Source organism: Odocoileus virginianus, chromosome X (genome assembly GCF_023699985.2).
Source record: "Odocoileus virginianus isolate 20LAN1187 ecotype Illinois chromosome X, Ovbor_1.2, whole genome shotgun sequence".
Classification (NCBI taxonomy): Eukaryota; Metazoa; Chordata; class Mammalia; order Artiodactyla; family Cervidae; genus Odocoileus; species Odocoileus virginianus.
Window position 1 is genome coordinate 29,871,192 of NC_069708.1, and position 20,864 is coordinate 29,892,055.

At 39.2% G+C, this 20,864-nt stretch overlaps 1 protein-coding gene and 2 non-coding genes across 4 annotated transcripts in view; 2 read left to right on the forward strand and 1 right to left on the reverse strand.

Annotated features, from left to right (window-relative positions):
* Positions 1 to 20,864, reverse strand: part of NEXMIF (neurite extension and migration factor) — a 220,017-nt gene that overhangs the window by 21,278 nt on the left and 177,875 nt on the right. The window lies entirely within an intron of this gene.
* LOC139033215 (U6 spliceosomal RNA) lies at positions 1,116 to 1,222 on the forward strand. Its single transcript, XR_011485838.1, has one exon. It is a non-coding gene; the product is annotated as a U6 spliceosomal RNA (small nuclear RNA).
* On the forward strand, positions 8,468 to 8,539 carry TRNAW-CCA (transfer RNA tryptophan (anticodon CCA)). Its single transcript has one exon. It is a non-coding gene; the product is annotated as a tRNA-Trp (tRNA).

A 20,864-nucleotide genomic window follows, 5' to 3' on the forward strand; every position in this document is an offset into this window, starting at 1 on the left:
TCTGTTGAGTCCATGATGTTATCTAACCATCTCATCCTCTGCTGCACCATTCTCCTTTTGCCTTCAATCTTCCCCAGCATCAGGGTCTTTTCTAGTGAGTCAGCAAGCTCCTTTGCCACAACAAGGCTGTAATCCATGAAGGGAATATCTGTGTATGTTATTATCCAGTTGCTAAGTTGTATCTGACTCTTTGTGAACCCATGGACTGCAGCACATGACTTGATGGTTGAAAATGTGTATTCCAATGTAGGGGTTGGCTATCACAAGAAACAGCCACACCCCCAAACCTTTTCAGGGTCAGATGGTCCAACCTGCAGGGGTTGTGAACACATTGGAAGAGAGAACAGGAAGGGCATCTCTTGTCTTGGGTACCCCGAAAACCTGCCTACCTGCCATCCTTGGCATGTTCCCTGGGCAGCTGTATCAGTCAGGGATCTTTGTCTGCATCCCATAGACACAGACTGTAGCTAAATTAATTGAGAAAAAGAATAAGTTTCTGAAAGAATGTAAGTTAGTTCAAAAAAGGAAGAACCAGCCTTAGGAAAGGCAAAACCTGATTTTTCTTTGAGATTCCACAAAGAGGAAATAAAGCAATTTTTTAAGGACACCACAGTGGGTTCCAGTCATTTCCGGGCTGCATTTTATTTCTCCCTAGATTCAAATATGAGTGGGAGAGAGAGTGTATGTGTGTGTGTGGGAGAGACTAATATAGCTTGGATCTCATGCCTATCCTGGACAGGGTGGAGACAGAAAGCCCATCTTGATCAAATAGTCACACCAAGAATGCAACTGATGGGGAAGAGTTATCCTGCAGAAGAAAATCCAGGTGTTTATCAAAAGAGAAGGTGGCCCATTCTCAGGCATGCAAAGCATCTGGGAGGGAAACAATTGCCTCCCTGTCCCCAAGTCCCCTTCTTTACAGTTTTCAGCTGTAATCTAGAGACTTGAGAGACAGTCTTAGACAAATACCCAGTGACCCATACCTCATAATATTCACTGCAGCTTTGTCTATGATAGTGAAAAACATGGTGGCCTCTAGAATATCTGTGGGCTGAGACGATCTGATGGTTACAGAGGTTAAAATAAACTAGAAAAGTAGATAATAATCCAAGACAGTGCTCACTTCGGCAGCACATATACTAAAATTGGAATGATACAGAGAAGATGAGCATGGCCCCTGCGCATGGATGACACGCAAATTCGTGAAGCATTCCATATTTTTTCGAGAGAACAGCATTGAAACATGTATATTATCTAGGGTAAAACAGATCACCAGCCCAGGCTGGATGCATGAGACAAGTGCTCGGGCCTGGTGCACTGGGAAGACCCAGAGGAATCAGGTGGAGAGGGAGGTGGGAGGGGGGAATCGGGATGGGAAATACATGTAAATCCATGGCTGATTCATGTCAGTGTATGACAAAAACCACTACAATATTGTAAAGTAATTAGCCTTCAACTAATAAAAATAAATGAAAAAAAATTAAAAAAAAAAAAGAAATGAGACTGTTGTAGTACACAGGTCCACAGAAGTTCTCCAGGTTAGCCTAGCCAAGATCTGTCTAGTCTAAATCTTCCCAGTTAAACTTCAGTCAGCTGATGGATGACAGAATCAGCGTTAGTACAGAGAGTGCATAGTTATCCATAATGCTGCTTGGCTAATTCAACTTTCTAACATCTACCAGGATTTCAAGATACTAGATTAGATATATGGAGATGTGATGGTTTTAAGTACAGAAAATATGCTTAAATGAGAAGTCATACAAGTTTTTTTAAATATTAAGGATAAGAAAGACATCAAAAAAAGATGATCACAGTAAAACACTAAAAAAATTCTATATATCTCAGAAGTAGGGTATAATTCTATGTCATCTTTCATGATTAATAGTCCAAAATTCAAAAGATATGCACAAAAACTCATTTAAGAAGTGATACCATAGGATGGATGAAGTACAACCACTAACTAGCTGGGTAACAAGGCTCTGCATGTTCCATCTGCCTTGATTTTTGGCAGACATAAGTCTCAGGGAGGGGTCCTCTTTGCTGTTAGGTACCTGGGCAGCAGCGATAGTGGCTGCATTTTGGCAAAGCTCAGTGGTTCAATATTTGGATCTCCATTCCTCTTATTTTTGCCTCCCTCACTATTATCTGCACCATCATTTCTGATAGCACTGTAAAGAAATTCCGAAGAAGAACAAGTTCATAGGATCATAAATCAATGAGAAAGTGTGTGAAAATGCATTGTCCATGTTAAAGCACTACAAAGACACTAGAAAACCTTATATGCAATAAGATGTGAATTAGAAGTGGACAGAAACAAGCAGAGGCATTCAGGGGCTCAAGTTGGGAATACAGCCTCCCCACTAGATTTATAAACTTTATTATTTTATTTTTAACTCTTAAAAAATTTAATGGGACTTCCCTGGATGTTCAGTAGTTTGGGATGAACCTGCCAATGCAGGGGACACAGGTTCAATCCCTGGTCCAGGAAGATTCCAGATGCCATGGGGCAGCTAAGCCCATGTGTCACAACTACTGAGCCTGCTGACCCTAGAGCCCATACTCTGCAACAGAGGAGCCATCTCAGTGAGAAGCCCATGCACTGCAACTAAAGAGTAGCCCCTGCTTGCCCCAACTGGAGAAAGCCCACGTGCAGCAACAAAGACCCAGCACAGCCAAAAATAAACAAATAAATAAAAATTTAAAAATTGATATTGGAGTACTATTGATTTACAATGTGTGCTAGTTTCAGGTGTACAGCAAAGTGAATTAGTCATATATATATACTTACATCCACTCTGTTTTAGGTTCTTTTCCCATTACAGAGTATTGAGTAGAGTTCCTTTGAGTTGAGTTCCCTGTGCTATACAGTAGGTTAATTATCTGTTTTATATATAGTAGTATGTACATTTGAATCCCCAAATCCTAATTTGTCCCTCCCCTCATTTACACTTTGTAAACTTTAAGATTGTTTTCTATGTCTGTGAATCTATTTCTGTTTTGTAAATAAGTTCAATTGTATCATTTTTTCAGATTCCATATATAAGCAATATCATATGATATTTATCTTTCTCTGCCTGACTTACTTCACTCAGTATGACACTCTCTAGGTCCATTCATGTTGCTGTGAAAGACATTATTTCATTCCTTTTTATGGTTGAGTAATATTCCATTGTATATATGTACCACACCTTTATCCATTCCTCTATCAATGGACATTTAGGTTGCTTCCATGTGTTGGCTATTGTAAATAGTGCTGCAGTGAACATCGGGGTGCATATATCCTTTCAGACTATGGTTTTCTCTAGATATATTCCTCGGAATGGGATTACTGGATCATGTGGTAACTGTCTTTTTAAAATACAGTTTTTAAAGAACATTCATACTGTTCTCCACAGTGGTTTTATCAATTTACATTCCCACCAACAATGCTGGAGGGTCCCCTTCTCTCCATACCCTTTCCAGCATTTATTGTTTGTAGACTTTTTGATGATGGCCATTCTGACCAGTGTGAGGTGATGCCTCACTGTAGTTTTCATTTGCATTTCTCTATTAGTTAGTGATGTTGAGCATCTCTTCATGTGCTTTTTGGTCATCTGCATTTCTTCTCTGGAGAAATATCTGTTTAGATCTTCTGCCCATTTTTTGACTGGTTTGTTTGCTTTTTTTATATTGAGTTGCATGAGCTGTTTGTATACTTTGGAGATTAATCCCTTGTCAGGTACTTCATTTGCCAATGTTTTCTCCCACTCTGTGGGTCATATGTTCATTTTGTTTATGGTTTCCTTTGCTCTGCAGAAGCTTGTCAGTTTGATTAGGTTCTATTTGTTTACTTTGGTTTTGTTTTCATTACTCTAGGAAGTGGATCAAAAAGATATATTGCTGTGATTTATGTCAGAGTATTTTGTCAATATTTTTGTCTAAGAATTTTATAGTATCCAGCCTTATACTGAGCTCTTTAATTCATCTTGAGTTGATTTTTGTGTATGATTTTAGAGAGTGATCTAATTTCATTCTTTTACATGATGCTCTCCAGTTTTTACAGCACCACTTATTGACGATATTGTCTCTTCTCCATTGTATATTTTTGCCTCTTTTGTCATAGATTAGGTGACCATAGGTGCATGGCTGTATCTCCAGACTTTTTATCCTGTTCCATTGATATATATTTCTCTTTCTGTGCTAGTACCATACTGTTTTGATTACTGTAACTTTGTAGTATAGTCTGAAGTCAGGCAGCCTTATTCCTCCAACTCTGTTTTTCTTTCTCAAGATTGCCTTGACTATTTGAGGTTATTTTTGTTTCCATACTAATTGTAAAACTTTTTGTTCTTGTTCTGAGAAAATGCCCTTGGTTATCTGACAAGGATTTCACTGACTCTGTAGATTGCTTTGGGTGGTATTGTTATTTTCACAGTATTAATTCTCCCAATCCAAGAACATGGTATGTCTCTCCATCTGTTTGTATCATCTTTTATTCCTTTCATCAGTTGTCTTATAGTTTTCTGAATATAGGTCTTTTGCCTCCTTAGGTAGATTTAGTCCCAGGTAATTTATTCTTTTTGATGCAGTGGTAAATGTGATTTTTTTCCCCCTTGATTTCTCTTTCTGATTTTTCATTGTTAGTGTATAGGAATACAAGAGATTTCTGTGTGTTTATTTTGTATCCTGCAACTTTACTTAATTCATTGAAGAGTTCTAGTAGTTTTCTAATAGCATCTTTAGGATTTTCTGTGTATAGTATCATATCATCTGCAAACAATAACAGTTTTACTTCTTTTCCAATTGGGATGCCTTTTATTTCTTTTTCTTCTCTGATTGCCATGGTGAGGTCTTCCAAAATTATATTGAATGATAGTGGCAAAGACATCATTGATTTGTTCCTGATCTTAGAGAAAATGCTTTCAGTTTTTCACCATTAAGAATGACGTTTACTGTGGGTTTGTGGTATATGGCTCTTATTATGCTGAGGTAGGTTCCCTCTATGCCCACTTACTGGAGAGTTTTTAAAAAAATCATAAGTGGACATTTTATGCATCTATTGAGATGATCATATGGTTTTTATTCTTCAATTTGTTGATGTGGTATACCATACTGATTGATTTGCAGATATGGAAAAAATCTTGCATTCCTGGGATAATTTCAACTTGATCATGGTGTATGATCCTTTTAATGTGTTTTTGGATTCAGTCTGCTCATATTTTGTTGAGTATTTTGTGTCTATGTTCATCAATGATACTGGCCTGCAATTCTCTTTTTCTGTGTGATATCTTTGTTTTTGGCATCAAGATGATGTTGGCCTCATAGAATGAGCTTAGGCCTTCCTCTGCAATTTTTGGAAGAGTTTCAGAAGGGTAGGTGTTAACTCCTTTAAATGTTTGATAGAATTTGCCTGTGAAGTCATCTAGTCCTGGACTTTTGTTCATTGAAAGATTTTAATCAGTTTCAATTTCAGTACTTGTGATTGTGAAAGTGAAAATCCCTCAGTTGTCTCCAACTCTTTATGACCCCACGGACTGTATACAGTCCATGGAATTCTCCAGGCCAGAAGTGGGTAGATGTTCCCTTCTCCAAGGAATCTTCCCAACCCAGGGGTTGAACCCAGGTCTCCTGCATTGCAGGCGGAGTCTTTACCAGCTGAGCCAGGGAAGCCAAAGAATACTGGAGTGGGTAGCCTATCCCTTCTCCAGCAGATCTTTCCGACCCAGGAATCGAACTGGGGTCTCCTGCATTATAGGTGGATTCTTTACCAGCTGAGCTACCAGGGAAGTCCTGAAACTTGTGATTGGTCTGTTCATATTTTCTATTTATTCCTGGTTCAGTCTTGGAAGGTTGTACCTTTCAAATAATTTGTCCATTTCTTCTAGTTTGTCCATTTTATTGGCATATACTTGCTTACAGTATTCTTTTATGATATTTTGTATTTCTGTGGTGTCTGTTGTAACTGTTTTTCTCTTTTCTATTTTTATTGATTTAAGTTCTCTACCTTTCGTCTTAATGTGTCTAAGTTTTATTAATTTTGTTTATCTTCACAAAGAACAAGCTTTTAGTTTCATTGATCTTTGCTATTATTTTCTTCATCTCAATTTTATTCATTTCTGCTCTAATCTTTATGATTTCTTTCCTTCTACTAGCTTTGGCTTTTGTTTGTTCTTCTTTCTCCAGCTGTTTTAGGTGTAAGGTTATGTTGTTTATTAAAGGTTTTTCTTGTTTCTTGATGTAAGGCTGTTTTGTTATAAACTTCCCTCTTAGAATTGCTTTTGCTGTATCTCAGGTTTTGGACCATTGTGCTTTCATTATCATTTGTCTCTAGGTACTTTTTTTAATGTCCTCTTTGATTTATTCAATGATCCATTGGCTATTCATTAACATATTGTTTAGCCTCTACATGTTTGTGTGTTTTGTTTTGTTTTACATTTTTCCCCCTGTAATTTACTCCTATTCTCACAGTGTTTTGGTTGGAAAAGATGCTTGATATGATTTTGATTTTCTTAAACTTACTGAGGTTTGTTTTGTGACCCAAGATGTGATCTATCCTGGAGAATTTTCCACGTGCATGTGAGAAAAAAATGTATTCTGATTCTTTAAGATGGAATGCCCTAGAGATATCAGTTATGTCCATCCAGTTTACTGTGTCATTTAAGTCTGTGTTTCTTTATTGATTTTCTGTCTAGATGATCTGTCCATTGATGAAGGTAGGGTGTTAAAGTCCCCTACTGTTATTTACTGTTGATTTCCCCTTTTATGGCTGTTAGTATGTGCCTTATATGTTGGGGTGTCCTATGCTTGGTGCATATATGTTCACAATTGCTATATCTTCTTCTTGGGTTGATGCCTTGATCATTATGTAGTGTACTTCCTTGCCTCCTGTAACAGTCTTTAAAGTCTGTTTTGTTTGATATGAATATTGCTACTCCAGTTTTCTTTGATTTCCATTTGCATAGAATATCTTTTTCTATTCCCTTACTTTCAGTCTGTATGTGTCCCTAGGTCTGGTGTTGGTCTCTTGTAGACAGTATATATCTAGGTCTTGTTTTTGCATCCATTCAGCCAGTCTACATCTTTTGGTTGGAATATTTAATAATGTAAACATTATTTACATGCCAGATAATTATCAATATGTATACTTCTATGACCATTTTCTTAATTTTTTGGATTTGTTTTTGTTGGTCTTCTTTCTTCCCTTCTTTTGTTCTCGTCTACCTGTTTGATAACTATCTTTAGTGTTGCATTTGGGCTGCATTTTCTTTTTTGTGGGTATATCTATTTTAGTTTTTTGGTTTGCAGGTTCTATGATGTTTTGATATAGCAGTCTATATATGTACAGGGTTGTTTTAATTTGCTGGCCTCTTAATTTCAAATGAAATCTCCATTTCTTATATTTATATTCTTCTCATCTCATGGTTGCTGGTTTTGATATCATATTTATGCACTGATGATTTCTTACTATTACTTTTTCATGTTTGCTTTGACTAATGAGTTTTCCCAGTTGTGATTTTCTTGATTCTAGTTGTGGCCTCTTTTCCCCTCTGCCTAGAGAAGTTCCTTTAGCATCTGTTGTAAGGCTGGTTTTGTGGTGCTGAATTCTCTTAGCTTTTGCTTGTCTGCAAAGCTTTTGATTTCTTCATCAAATCTGAATGACAGTTTTGCTGGGTAGAGTGTTTTTTTTTCCAGGTAGATTATTCTTGGTTATAGGTTTTCCCTTTCATCACTTTAAATATATCATACCACTGTCTTCTGGCCTGCATGGTTTCTGCTGAAAAATCAGCTGATAACCTTGTGAGGATTGCTTGTATATTATATTTGCTTTTCCCTTGTTACTTTTAATATCTTTTTTTTGTATTTCCTTTTTGTCAGTTTGATTAATATGTGTCTCAGCATGTTCCTCCTTGTGTTTATCCTGCCTGGAACTCTCATGGGCTTTCCTGATAGCTCAGTTGTTAAAGAATCCACTTGCAATTCAGGAGACCCTTGTTTGATTCCTGGGTTAGGAAGATCTGCTGGAGAAGGAATGGGCTACCCACTCCAGCACTCCTGGGAACTCTCAGTACTTCCTGAGCTTGGGTGGCTGTTTCCTTTCCATGTTAGGGAAATTTTTGGCTATAATATCTTCAAATATTTTCTCTCCCTTTCTGTTCTTCTTCTGGGGCCCCCTATAATGTGAATGTTGGTGCATTTAATGTTGTCACAGAGGTCTCTGAAACTGTCTTTTCTTTTCATTCTGTTTTTCTTTATTGTGTTCCATGGTAGTAATTTCCACCACTCTGCCTTCCAGCTCACTTATTCTTTCTTCTGCCTCAGTTATTCTGCTACTGATTCCTTCTAGGGTATTTTGCATTTCAGTGATTGTGTTGCTCATCTCTGTACCTCTGTTTGCTTGTTCTTTAAATCTTCTGTCTCTTTGTTAAGCATTTCTTGTACATTCTCAGACTGTGCCTCCATTCGTTTTCTGAGATTTTGAGTCATGGCTTCCCTGGTAGCTCAGACGGTAAAGCGTCTGCTTCCAATGCAGGAGACCTGGGTTCGATCCCTGGGTTGGGAAGATCCCCTGGAGAAGGAAATGGCAACCCACTCCAGTATTCTTGCCTGGAAAATTCTATGGGCTGAGGATACTGGTAGGCTACAGTCCATGGGGTCGCAAAGAGTTGGACACGACTCAGCGACTTCCCTTTCACTACTGTAATTACTCTGAATTATTTTCCAGGTAGAATTCCTATCTCCTATTTGCTAACTGTTCCTGTGATTTTTTTGCCTTGTTCCTTCAACTGTAACGTATTTCTCTGTTGTCTCATTTTGTCTAACTTTCTGTTCTTGTGGTCTCCTTCCTGCAGTCTGCACGCTTGTATTTTCTCTTGCTTCTGGTGTCTGCCCCCAGTGGGGGCAGGAGCTTGGTTGGACCAGGAGCTTGTGTAGGCTTCTTGGTTGGAGGGACGGGTGCCTGCCTTCTGATGGATGAGGCTGAGTCTTTTCCCTCTGGTGGGCAGGGCCACATCAAGAGGTATGTTTTGAGGTGGCTATGAGCTCAGTATGACTCTAGGCAGCCTATCTTCTGATAGTTGAAACAGTGTTCCTATCTTATTTGTTGTTTGGCCTGAAGCTTTACAGCACTGGAGCCTGTAGGTTGTTGGGTGTGCCTGGGTCTTTTTGCTGAAATGGGGACCTCACACCAGTTACTATTTGTTGAGGCCTCTGCTATCAGTGTCCTTGCCCCCACAAGTGAGCTATAGCCAACCTTGCCTTCCCAAGAGATCTGCCAAAACCTCTAGTTCGGTGTAGCCCAGGTTCACATGAAGACACTGCTTTGTGTTGGGTCCCAGTGCATGTGAGACCTTGTGGTGCACCCTCCAAGAGTGGAGTCTCTGTTTTCCCCAACCTTGCGGAGCTCCTGCACTCAAGCCCCACTTGCCTCAAAGCTAAATGCTTTCAGGGTTTTCCTTCTTGATGCCAGACCCTCAGACTCCCTTGGAGGATTATTTTTTATGTGGAAACACCTCTGTTCTGTGTGGGTTCGATATTTTTTGGTGTAAGAACTGTTTTTAGATATCTGCCACCTCTTTCCTTGGTGTATTCTGATCATTATTGCCTTGATAGGAGGTGTGACTGATGTGGTGACCACAGCCTGCACTAGGTATTGAGCATGGCATCTCTGTTGTGCTGTGGTTGTCACTGCCCTGTCAGTGGCAGGGTCTCTGCTTCCTGGCTATTGGAGTTAGAGGCCCCAAAGTCTGTTTCTTAGCTGTGTTTCTGATCTTCAGTGTGAGGTAGGTGGCATTGGAGCACTCCCACTGGAAAAGAAGTCACTGAGTATTCCTTCTCTAGAGCTGTTCACCTGTGAGTATGCTCTGTTGTGTCACCTTTCACCCACTGTGTGAGCTCTCAGATTACAAGGTAGGTAGCACTGCTCTCAGCCCCACTTTAACAGTGTATATGCTGGCAACTGGCCTTGGTGTCTCTCAGGTGTTGTTTTCACCAGGCCACCAGCGTTGATCCACTGAATTCAGGTCCCAGGATTGCATTAAGTGTGGAACAGGACCTGCTGTGGGCACTATTGGGCTCACACTCTGGCTTGGCCAACCCCCACATGCACGTGCCCATAAAATTCACAGTTGCTAAAGCCAGACTTGTCTTGGCTGTGGAAGCACTCATCGTCCATTCAAATGTTCTTCAGGCACTGAGTTTACAAAGTCAGTTGCAAGGGTATAAATTTGCAGTTTGTGCAGCCATGAGGTATAAATTTGCAGATTGTGAAGGTATAAATTTGCAGTGTGTGTAGCTCTTTTTCCTTAGTTGCATGGTTCTTGGGGTTCAGCTTAATTAACTATTAAGCCCCACTTCTTTCTGTGGGCTACCCACAGGTATCTGCTTCTGAGGTTGCCCTGGAGCACATGAGGAGGGGACGTGAAGGAGGAGGTGGCAGCCAAGAGCACGAGAGCCCATCTGGGCAGGAGCAGGTGTAGAGGAGAAGGTGGTGACTGGGGATACAAGAGCCCATCCTTTTGGGGATTGAGCACAGAGAAGGACATGGTGGTTGGGGGCATGAGCGCCTGCCCCAGCAGGAGTGCTTCTTACTGCCTGGGTATGCAGGGGCTAGCACACAGGGAGAGAGGCTGCAATGGTGGCCCTGCCTTTTGCACTCACTCAGTGGTGCTTCACTTTCACAGTGGTCCAGGCTTCTTCCACGAGCAATGCTCATTACAGAGCTCCTCACTACCATCCCCTAAGGCTGCCTTCTCAGAGCCAACAGTAGTCCCCTCCCCAGGTCTTCTCTCCAAACCCCATTTTCTAGTACCTATTCCCCATCTGCACTGGCAGACACACATGTTAGGCTGGGGAGCCCATGGATGTGGCACAGACCATCTGCATTGGTCTCACTCTGTCCTGCCTGCCTCAGACCAGTAGCTGGGCTCTCCTCTGAGCCCCTGAAGCTCCCCACCAGTGAGGGGGTTTCCCCGGATGCAGGAACCTATCCTATTCCTCAGCAACCCCCCAGGGGCACAGGTTCCATCCCACTTCCTCTCCTCTTCCTTTTCCCTTCTGGTTTCCTTCACTTTACCAGGTTACACAGGGATCTGTTTTGCTTTTGGATGTCTGAGGTCCTCTGCTAGTGTTTAGCAGGGGATTACAGAGAATTGTTCCATTTGTAGATGTATTCTTTTTTTCTTTTTATTTTTTTTTATTGAAGGACAATTGCTTTACAGAATTTTGTTGTTTTCTGTCAAACCTCAACATGAATCAGCCATAGGTGTACATATATCCCCTCCCTTTTGAATCTCCCTCCCATCTCCCTCCCCACCCCACCCCTCTAGGTAGATACAGAGCCCCTGTTTGAGACTCCTGAGCCATACAGCAAATTCCTGTTAGCTATCTACTTTACATATGGTAATGTAAGTTTCCATGTTACTCTTTCCATACATCTCACCCTCTCCTCCCCTCTCTCCATGTCCATAAGTCTATTCTCTATGTCTGTTTCTCAATTACTGCCCTGTAAATAAATTCTTCAGTACCATTTTTCTAGATTCGGTATATGTGCAGTAGAATACAAAATTTATCTTTCTCTTTCTGACTCACTTCATGCTGTATAATAGGTTCTAGGTTCATCCACCTCATCAGAACTGACTCAAATGCATTCCTGAGTCAAATGGCTGAGTAATGTTCCATTGTGTATATGTACCACATCTTCTTTATCCATTCATCTGTTGATGGACATCTAGGTTGCTATTATAAATAATGCTGCAATGAATAATTGGATACATGTGTCTTTTTAAATTTTGGTTTCCTCAGGGTATACGCCTAGGAGTGGAATTGCTGGGTCATATGGTGGTTTTATTCTTATATTTTTAAGGAATCTCCATACTGCCTTCCATAGTGGCTGTGTCAAGTTACATTCCCAGTAACAGTGCAACAGTGTTCCCTTTTCTCCATACCCTCTCCAGCATTTACTGTTTGTAGACTTTTTGATGATGGCCATCTGTGTGAGGTGATAGCTCATTGTGGTTTTGATTTGCATTTCTCTAATAATGAGTGATGTTGACCATCTTTTCATGTGTTTGTTAGCCCATCTGTATGTCTTCTTTGAGAAATGTCTGTTTAGGTCTTTCCCTACTTTTTGATTGGGGTGTTTGTTTTTCTGGCATTGAGTTGTATGAGTTGCTTGTACATTTTGGAAATTAACCCTTTGTCAGTTGCTTCATTTGCTATTATATTCTCCCATTCTGAGGGTTGTCTTTTCACCTTGCTTATAATTTCTTTTGATGTGTAAAAGCTTTTAAGTTTAATCAGGTCCCACTTGTTTACTTTTGTTTTTATTTCCGTTACTCTAGGAGGTGGGTCATAGAGGATCTTGCTTTGATTTATGTCATTGAGTGTTCTGCCTATGTTTTCCTCTTAGAGTTGTATAGTTTCTGGTCTTACATTTAGGTCTTTAATCCATTTTGAGTCTATCTTTGTGCATGGTATTAGGAAGTGGTCTAATTTCATTCTCTTACATGTAGCTGTCTAGTTTTCCCAGCACCATTTATTAAGGAGGCTGTCTTTGCCCCATTGTATATTCTTGCCTCCTTTGCCAAAGATAAGGTACCCATAGGTGCATGGGTGTATTTCTGGGCTTTCTGTCTTGTTCCATTGATCTATATTTCTGCTTTCGTGCCAGTACTATACAGTTTTGATGACTGAAGCTTTGTAGTATAATCTGAAGTCAGGAAGGTTGATTCCTCCAGCTCCATTCTTCTTTCTAAAGACTGCTTTGGCTATTCTTTTGTATTTCCATATAAATCGTGAATTTTTTTGTTCTAGTTCTGTGAGAAATGCCATTGGTAATTTGATAGGGATTGCATTGAATCTGTAGATTGCATTTGGTAGTATAGTCACTTTCAACAATATTGATTTTTTATACCCAGGAACATGGAATATCTTTCCATCTGTTTATGTCATCTTTGATTTCTTTCATCAGTGTCTTATAATTTTCTGTGTACAGTTCTTTTGTTTAAGTAAGCTTATTCTTAGATATTTAATTATTATTGTTGCAATGGTGAATGGGATTGATTCTTTAATTTCTCTTTCTGACTTTTCATTGTTAGTATATAGAAACGCAAATGATTTCTGTGTACTGATTTTGTATCCTGCAACTTTGCTAAATTCACTGATTAGCTCTAGTAATTTTCTGATACTATCTTTAAGATTTTTTCTGACCTAGATTCCTTTTGTTTCCTTTTCTTCTCTGATTGCTATAGCTAGGAATTCCAGAACTATGTTGAATAATAGTGGTGAAAGTAGATGACCTTATCTTGTTCCTGATCTTAGGGGGAATGCTTTTCAGTTTTTCACCATTGAGAATAATGTTTGCTGTGGGCTTATCACATATGGCCTTTATTATGTTGAGGTAGGTTCCTTCTATACCCATCTTTTTAAGAATTTTAATCACAAATGGGTGCTGAATTTTGTCAAAGCCTTTCTGCCTCTATTGAGATTATCATTTGGTTTTCATCTTTCAATTTGTTAATATGGTATATCACATTGATTGATTTGCATATATTGAAGAATCCTTGCATTCCTGGAATAAACCCAACTTGATAATGGTGTATGAGCTTGTTGATGTGTTGCTGAATTCTGTTTGATAAAATTTTGTTGAGGATTTTCGCATGTATGTTCATCAGTGATATTGGCCTATAGTTTTATTTTTGTGTGTTGTCTTTGTCTGGTTTTGGTGTCAGGGTGATGGTGGCCTCATAGAATGAGTTTGGAAGTGTTCCTTCCTCTGCAATTTTTTGAAAGAGTTTTAGAAGGATAGGCATTAGCTCTTCTCTAAATGTTTGATAGAATTCTCCTGGGAAGACATCTGGTCCTGGGCTTTTGTTTTTTGGGAGATTTTTTATCACAGCTTCAATTTTAGTACTTGTAATTGGGTTGTTCATAATTTCTATTTCTTCCTGGTTCAGTCTTGGAAGATTGAACTTTTCTAAGAGTCTGTCCATTTCTTCCAGGTTATCCATTTTATTGCCATATAGTTGTTCATAATAGTCTCTTATAATTCTTTGTATTTCTGTACTGTCTGTTGTAACCTCCTTTATCATTTCTAATTTTGTTCATTTGATTCTTCTCCCTTTTTTTCTTGATGAGTCTCGTTAAATGTTTGTCAATTTGTTTATCTTCTCAAAGAATCAGCTTTTAGTTTTATTAATATTTACTATTGTTTCTTTCATTTCATTTTCATTTATTTCTGCTTGGATCTTTACGATTTCTTTCCTTCTACTAACTTTGGGTTTTTTTCTTGTTATTTTTCCAGTTGTTTTAGGTGTAAAGTTAGGTTGTCTATTCAATGTTTTTCTTGTTTCTTGAGGTAGGATTGTATTGGTATAAAATTCCCTCTTAGGACTGCTTTTGCAGCATCCCATAGGTTGTTTTGAGTTGTCATGTTTTCATTGCCATTCGTTACTAGAAATTTTTTTATTTCCCTTTTGATTTCTTCAGTAGCCTGTTGGTTATTTGGAAACGTGTTGCTTAATCTCCATGTGTTTGTGTTTCTAACAGTTTTTTTCTTGTAACTGATATCTAGTCTCATAGTGTTGTGGTTGGAGAAGATGCTTGATATAATTTAAGTTTTCTTAAATTTACTGAGGTTTGATTTGTGACCCAAGATGTGGTCTGTCCTGGGAAATGTTCCATGTGCACTTGAGAAGAAGGTGTATTCTTCTGCATTTGGATGGAATGTCCTGAAGATATCAATGAGATCAACCTCATCTAATGCATCATTTGGACTTGTGTTTCCTTATTAATTTTCTGTTTTGATGATCTGTCCTTTGGTGTGAGTGGGGTGTTAAAGTCTCCTACTATTGTTGTGTTACTGTCAATGTCTCCTTTTGTGTCTTTTAGTGTTTGTGTTATGTATTGAGGTGCTCCTATGTTGGGTGCATAGATGTTTACAATTGTTATGTCTTCCTCTTGGATTGATCCCTTGATCATTGTGTAGTGTCCTTCCTTATCTCTTGTAATCTTCTTTATTTTAAGATCTATTTTGTCTGATATGAGGATTGCTACTCCAGCTTTCTTTTCTTCCCATTTGCATGGAATATATTTTCCATCCTCTCACTTTCAGTCTATATGTGTCTTTAGGTTTAAAGTGGGTTTCTTGTAGACAGCATATTTATGGGTCTTGTTTTTGTATCCATTCAGCCAGTCTGTGTCTTTTGGTTGAAGCATTTAATCCATCTACATTTAAAGTAATTATTCCTATTGCCATTTTCTTATGTAGATGTATCCTTGATGCATTTGTGGGAAGAGGTAAACTCCATGACCTCCTACACCCCTGCCATCTTGAGTCCTCTTAACTCATAAACTTTTAGGCCATAGGTAGCTCAACTCTACTGGCACATCTCAGAGTTCCTTTACTTTTGTGAAATAATTATATTTTCAAGACTTCTGCCTGATGTCTCTCTCAAGTCCAAGGAACAAGTAGTAGAGAAGCCCAGGCACTGTTTGTCAGGCAGAGAATGAATATTTATTTACTCTTTATTCTTATTTTCAAAGAATCCCTTTCTTCTTGTTGTCAGACCCATATGGGAAGTATAATGACACATTAATTACAGTGAGACTAACCTGGAACACCCATTTATGTGTAAAAGATGGTGAATATTTGTAAGAACTGTTCCACTGTAGCTTGGCAGTTTGTGAGAATAGAAGAATTGTGTTTATACAAGAACTGTGTTTATACAAGAACTGTGTCCTAATCACAGAGTGCCTTCATTGCGAGGCAGCATTAAGTTACATTTAAAGTTTGAGTACAATAATTGTAGGCTGAATTATCTTTTAACTTTCTCTGTATGGTTTCTAATATCTTTTGTTATTACTAATCTATGCTTAAATGAATTTTAAAACTATTATTAAATTATTTTAAGAAATATAATCATCAAAACATAGGGCTAAAAAGATCTTAGAAGACAGTCAAATCCCTAAATCCCCATTTTACAATGGGGTAACAAAGTCTCACAAAGGAGAAGCTTCTTGGTCAGTGTCACACAGTGAGTTGGTAACACAAAACATTCTTTGAAAAATCCCCATGGCACCAAGTTACATATGAGGTAAGATATACCTTATAAATAAAAATAACCACTAATCAGAAGACTACCAGCCTTTTGCCTTTACTGGTGGGAATACTGTCACAAATAAGAAAAATGTCTTTGTTTATCCCAAGGTGGGGAGTGGAAGGGAGTGGAGAAAAAGCCAAACCCCAAACCCATCTTGGAAGGAAGCACTGGTATTCCAACCTCTGAATTCTAGGGCTTTGTATAGATATAACATTTCCAGAAACATTTCTCTCTCTCTCTCTCTCACACACACACACACACACACACATACATGCATGATGTTAATGTATACTCAGAAAAAAATCATAGTGTCTTTTCTCATTGTAGAAGTAGAATGCTGCATATTAAACTAAAGTTGGAAGATATGCAGAGGTGGGAATTCATTTGATCTGGAAGTGCTGAGATAAACTCAACTACTTAATAATGCCTAGTCAAAACACCAGTTGAAAATTTATATGTGGATTTGAGGGACCAGAGATACCATGACAAGTAAAAAGGCTTTTGAAAAAGTCCCAAGTGATCATAGTAGATTCCTTTTATAATCTTTTACTTCATCTTAATCCCTAAAGCAGATAACAAGAATATAAACATCAAATCAACTACTATATTTATTTAGAACCCCTAAATAATTACAAATGTATCTACTCATTTCCGGATAGATAGCGATTTTCAGTAGGTAGACAAGTATGTGTGCTCAGTCACTCATCTATAAATGGTTCCAAGTAAATTGAAGACAACACATAACCAAATACAAAACATCCCATAAGCTAAAGTGATACCACTAACCTGGCCCAGGAATTTGGAATCAATCATGGTCCTACTAGAGTCATCCTGTGAGATGAGGTAGCTGTTATAGCTAACTGGGTTCTTCACTTTTACCACTGATAAAATCTCTGGCCTTCCTTCCTAATTTCAGAGATAGTTTCAAGGCTTTCCCAGTATGTGTACTTGCAAGAGGGGTACCTGTCCTTTATTCTAAGCAGTGAAGAACAGTATAGTTCAGCATTGATGAAGATGTATGGATCTGGGGCTTCGTTGAGTACCTACTTCCTTGTGTCTTTTGGCTATGTGGAAACTAGAACAAACAGCTGGTTGGAAGACTGGGACTGTCACTAGTGTGAACATATGCTAACTACTTAACAACTATTAAATACCTGTTTTATATGTTAGACTATACCATGAGAAAAAGAGAAGTGAGAAGCAAAAACTCTACTGCCAAGCCACTAAAGTCTAGGAGATGTAGGAGTATACTTGGTATAGCAGGTATCTCTCAGTGTGATAAATACTGAAAAGTGAAAGTGTTAGTCACTCAGTCGTGTATAACTCTTTGCAATCCCATGGACTGTAGCCCGCCAGGTTCCTCTTCCATGGAAACCTCCAGGTTAGAATACTGGAGTGGATTGCTATTCCTTTCTCCAGGGGATTTTCCTGACCCCGGGATTGAACCCAGGTCTCCACATTGCAGGCAAATTCTTTACCATCTTAGCCATTCAGGGGACATGATAACTTTTCAGTTCAGTTCCGTTCAGTTCAGTTCAGTCACTCAGTCGTGTCTGACTCTTTGCGACCCATGAATCGCAGCACACCAGGCCTCCCTGTCCATCACCAACTCCTGGAGTTTACTCAAACTCATGTCCATTGAGTCGGTGATGCCATCAGGCCATCTCATCCTCTGTTGCCCCCTTCTCCTCCTGCCCCTAATCCCTCCCAGCATCAGGGTCTTTTCCAATGAGTCAACTCTTCACATGAGGTGGCCAAAGTATTGGAGTTTCAGCTTCAGCATCAGTCCTTCCAATGAACACCCAGGACTGATCTCCTTTACGATGGACAGGTTGGATCTCCTTGCTGTCCAAGGGACTCTCAAGAGTCTTCTCCAACATCACAGTTCAAAAGCATCAATTTTTCGGTGCTCAGCTTTCTTTACAGTCCAACTCTCACATCCATACATAACCACTGGAAAAACCATAGCCTTGACCAGATGGACCTTTGTTGGCAAAGTAATGTCTCTGCTTTTTAATATGCTATCTAGGTTGGTCATAACTTTCCTTCCAAGGAGTAAGCGTCTTTTAATTTCATGGCTGCAGTCACCATCCGCAGTGATTTTGGAGCCCCAAAAAAATGAAGTCTGACACTGTTTCCATTCTCTCCCCATCTATTTCCCATGAGGTGATGGGACCAGATGCCATGATCTTAGTTTTCCGAATGCTAAGCTTTAAGCCAACTTTTTCACTCTCCTCTTTCACTTTCATCAAGAGGCTTTTTAGTTCCTCTTCACTCTCTGCCATAAAGGTGGTGCCATCTGCATATATGAGGTTATTGATATTTCTCCCTGCAATCTTGATTCCAGCTTGTGCTTCTTCCAGCACAACTTTTCTCATGATGTACTCTGCATATAAGTTAAATAAGCAGGGTGACAATATACAGCCTTGATGTACTCCTTTTCCTATTTGGAACCAGTCTGTTCTTCCGTGTCCAGTTCTAACTGTTGCTTCCTGACCTGCATACAGGTTTCTCAAGAGGCAGGTCAGGTGGTCTGGTATTCCCATCTCTTTCAGAATTTTCCACAGTTTATTGTAATCCACACAGTCGAAGGCTTTGGCATAGTCAATAAAGCAGAAATAAATGTTTTTCTAGATTGGCTCAAATATTTACTTTTCTGTGTTGACTTTACTTTCAAACAGTTCTGCTAGCCTTATTAATCTCCATGATAGGTCTTTCAGATATTGGTCCAACTAATATTTTCTTCACTAAGGGGGAAAATTTCCCCCTGATCCATAGGCCCAAGGCTTAGAAAAATGATCCATCTTGGATCAGTCCATGAAGATAAGTGCAGCTTCCCACTTGACTCTGGACTTGCTCTTGTTAAATACACAGCTGCTAGGCAACCCTTAGCAAGTGGTGAGACTACTGTTTCAAACCCCATCCCACCCTCCTCACAGTCCTTTTGCACATATGCTTGTAGTAGGCATAACTTGACACTCACTCTCAAACTGATAGGCTGGTAAATGGCTGGATTTTTTCACAACCAGAAGATCTGTCACTACCAAAGTTCAGAGGTCCCAGACATCCTTCACTAGTTAAGTAGACTTCACCAGATTGTCTGTTTGTATAGTTACTTATATATAGAGAAAAATACTTTAAGATGAATTTGACCATTTACAATAGTATTTTTATAACTGCTATAGAAGTTTTACTCAGCACAGGAAGGAAAAATTCCAATAACCCCAGAAAAGCACCCAGAAATCCAATGCCATATATTCACAGACTACGTACCTCTTTCCAATCAGAAGGATTTTTGTCATATTCTTTTAATTTTCTACATGGTGCCAGGAAAGGTTATCCAAGGGAACAAGAGAAAGGATAGGTGTACAAAGTGGGGATACATCAGAAAAGAAGAGGGGTTGAATCTAAGAATATATATGTTGCCATTCTAGTTGGAGTTCTGCAACAACAGCCTAGCAATCATCTATCACTATTATCTCTCTAGTCTGGCCTCTGGAAATTCATTACTGTAACCAATAGCCAAGGCAGCAAAAAAGCCCTCATAGCAACAAAATCTGTGAAATAGCACTCAGCTCAAGCCAATCCTCGATAAAGCCGTAAAGATGGCATTCTGGGACACTGTGCTCATTAAAGTTTAAATAGGAAGCACCACATTGCATGTGCAATTCCAAAGCCTACATTTGCTGAGCAGCAGCAGTCAGCTCTGTAAGACTTGTCCCAATTCCAGCAGCCAAGTCAAAAGCAGGGAAGAACCCTCAGGGCCAGACGTTCTGGAGGTTCACCTACTGATGAGAAACCCAGGTCCTGGAAAAGGCAAGGATAAGTGCTGTTCTTTCCTAATGATCCTTTCCTAGGTTCCTTTGCTATCTCCTCATATACTGGCAGGATCAAGTGTTTTTCAGAAGGACTGTTGTCTTCAATGACAGCAAGTATTTATCTTTTCTATGCCAATATCTGGGCTCCCGTGCAACTTCTAACCTGAGCCGTCCAATACAGTAGCTACTAGTCATGTGTAGTTATTTAAATCTAAATACAAATTAAAATTAAATAAAATTAAAATTTCAGTCTCTTAGTCACATGAGTCATATTTCAAGTGCTAAGTAATCACTTGTGGTTACTGGTTGCCATATTGGACAGCACAAATACAGAACATTTTCATTATCAAAGAAAGTTCTACAAGATAGAACTGTTATTCTTACTCCCCAACCATCTAGTCACCTTCTCTGCATTTTTAGCATTTTATTTATCTTATTGGTCTCACAAAAGAGAATTGATCTCATTATATTCCTCAATTCATCAGTAATCAAAATAAAGCTTCTTTTTTTTCATTCTTCATTTATTCCTACACTCTTCCATAGTTAATCATTGCAGTGTGGTAAATGTCTATTTTTGCACATGTTCTTTTTAAAGAACATACTGTTTTATGTGTATATTATAAAGTTTTATGAAAATGATACCATGCTATGCTGCTGCTGCTGCCGCTAAGTCACTTCAGTCTTGTCCGACTCCGTGTGATCCCATAGATGGCAGCCCACCAGGATCCCCCATCCCTGGGATTCTCCAGGCAAGAACACGAGTGGGTTGCCATTTCCTTCTCCAATGTGCGAAAGTGAAAAGTGAAAGTTAAGTTGCTCAGTCGTGTCCAACTCTTAGCGACCCCATGGACCCCAGCCTACCAGGCTCCTCCATCCATGGGATTTTCCAGGCAAGAGTACTGGAGTGGGGTGCCATTGCCTTCTCCGATACCATGCTATAGATCTCATTATTTTAATTTTACTATGAATC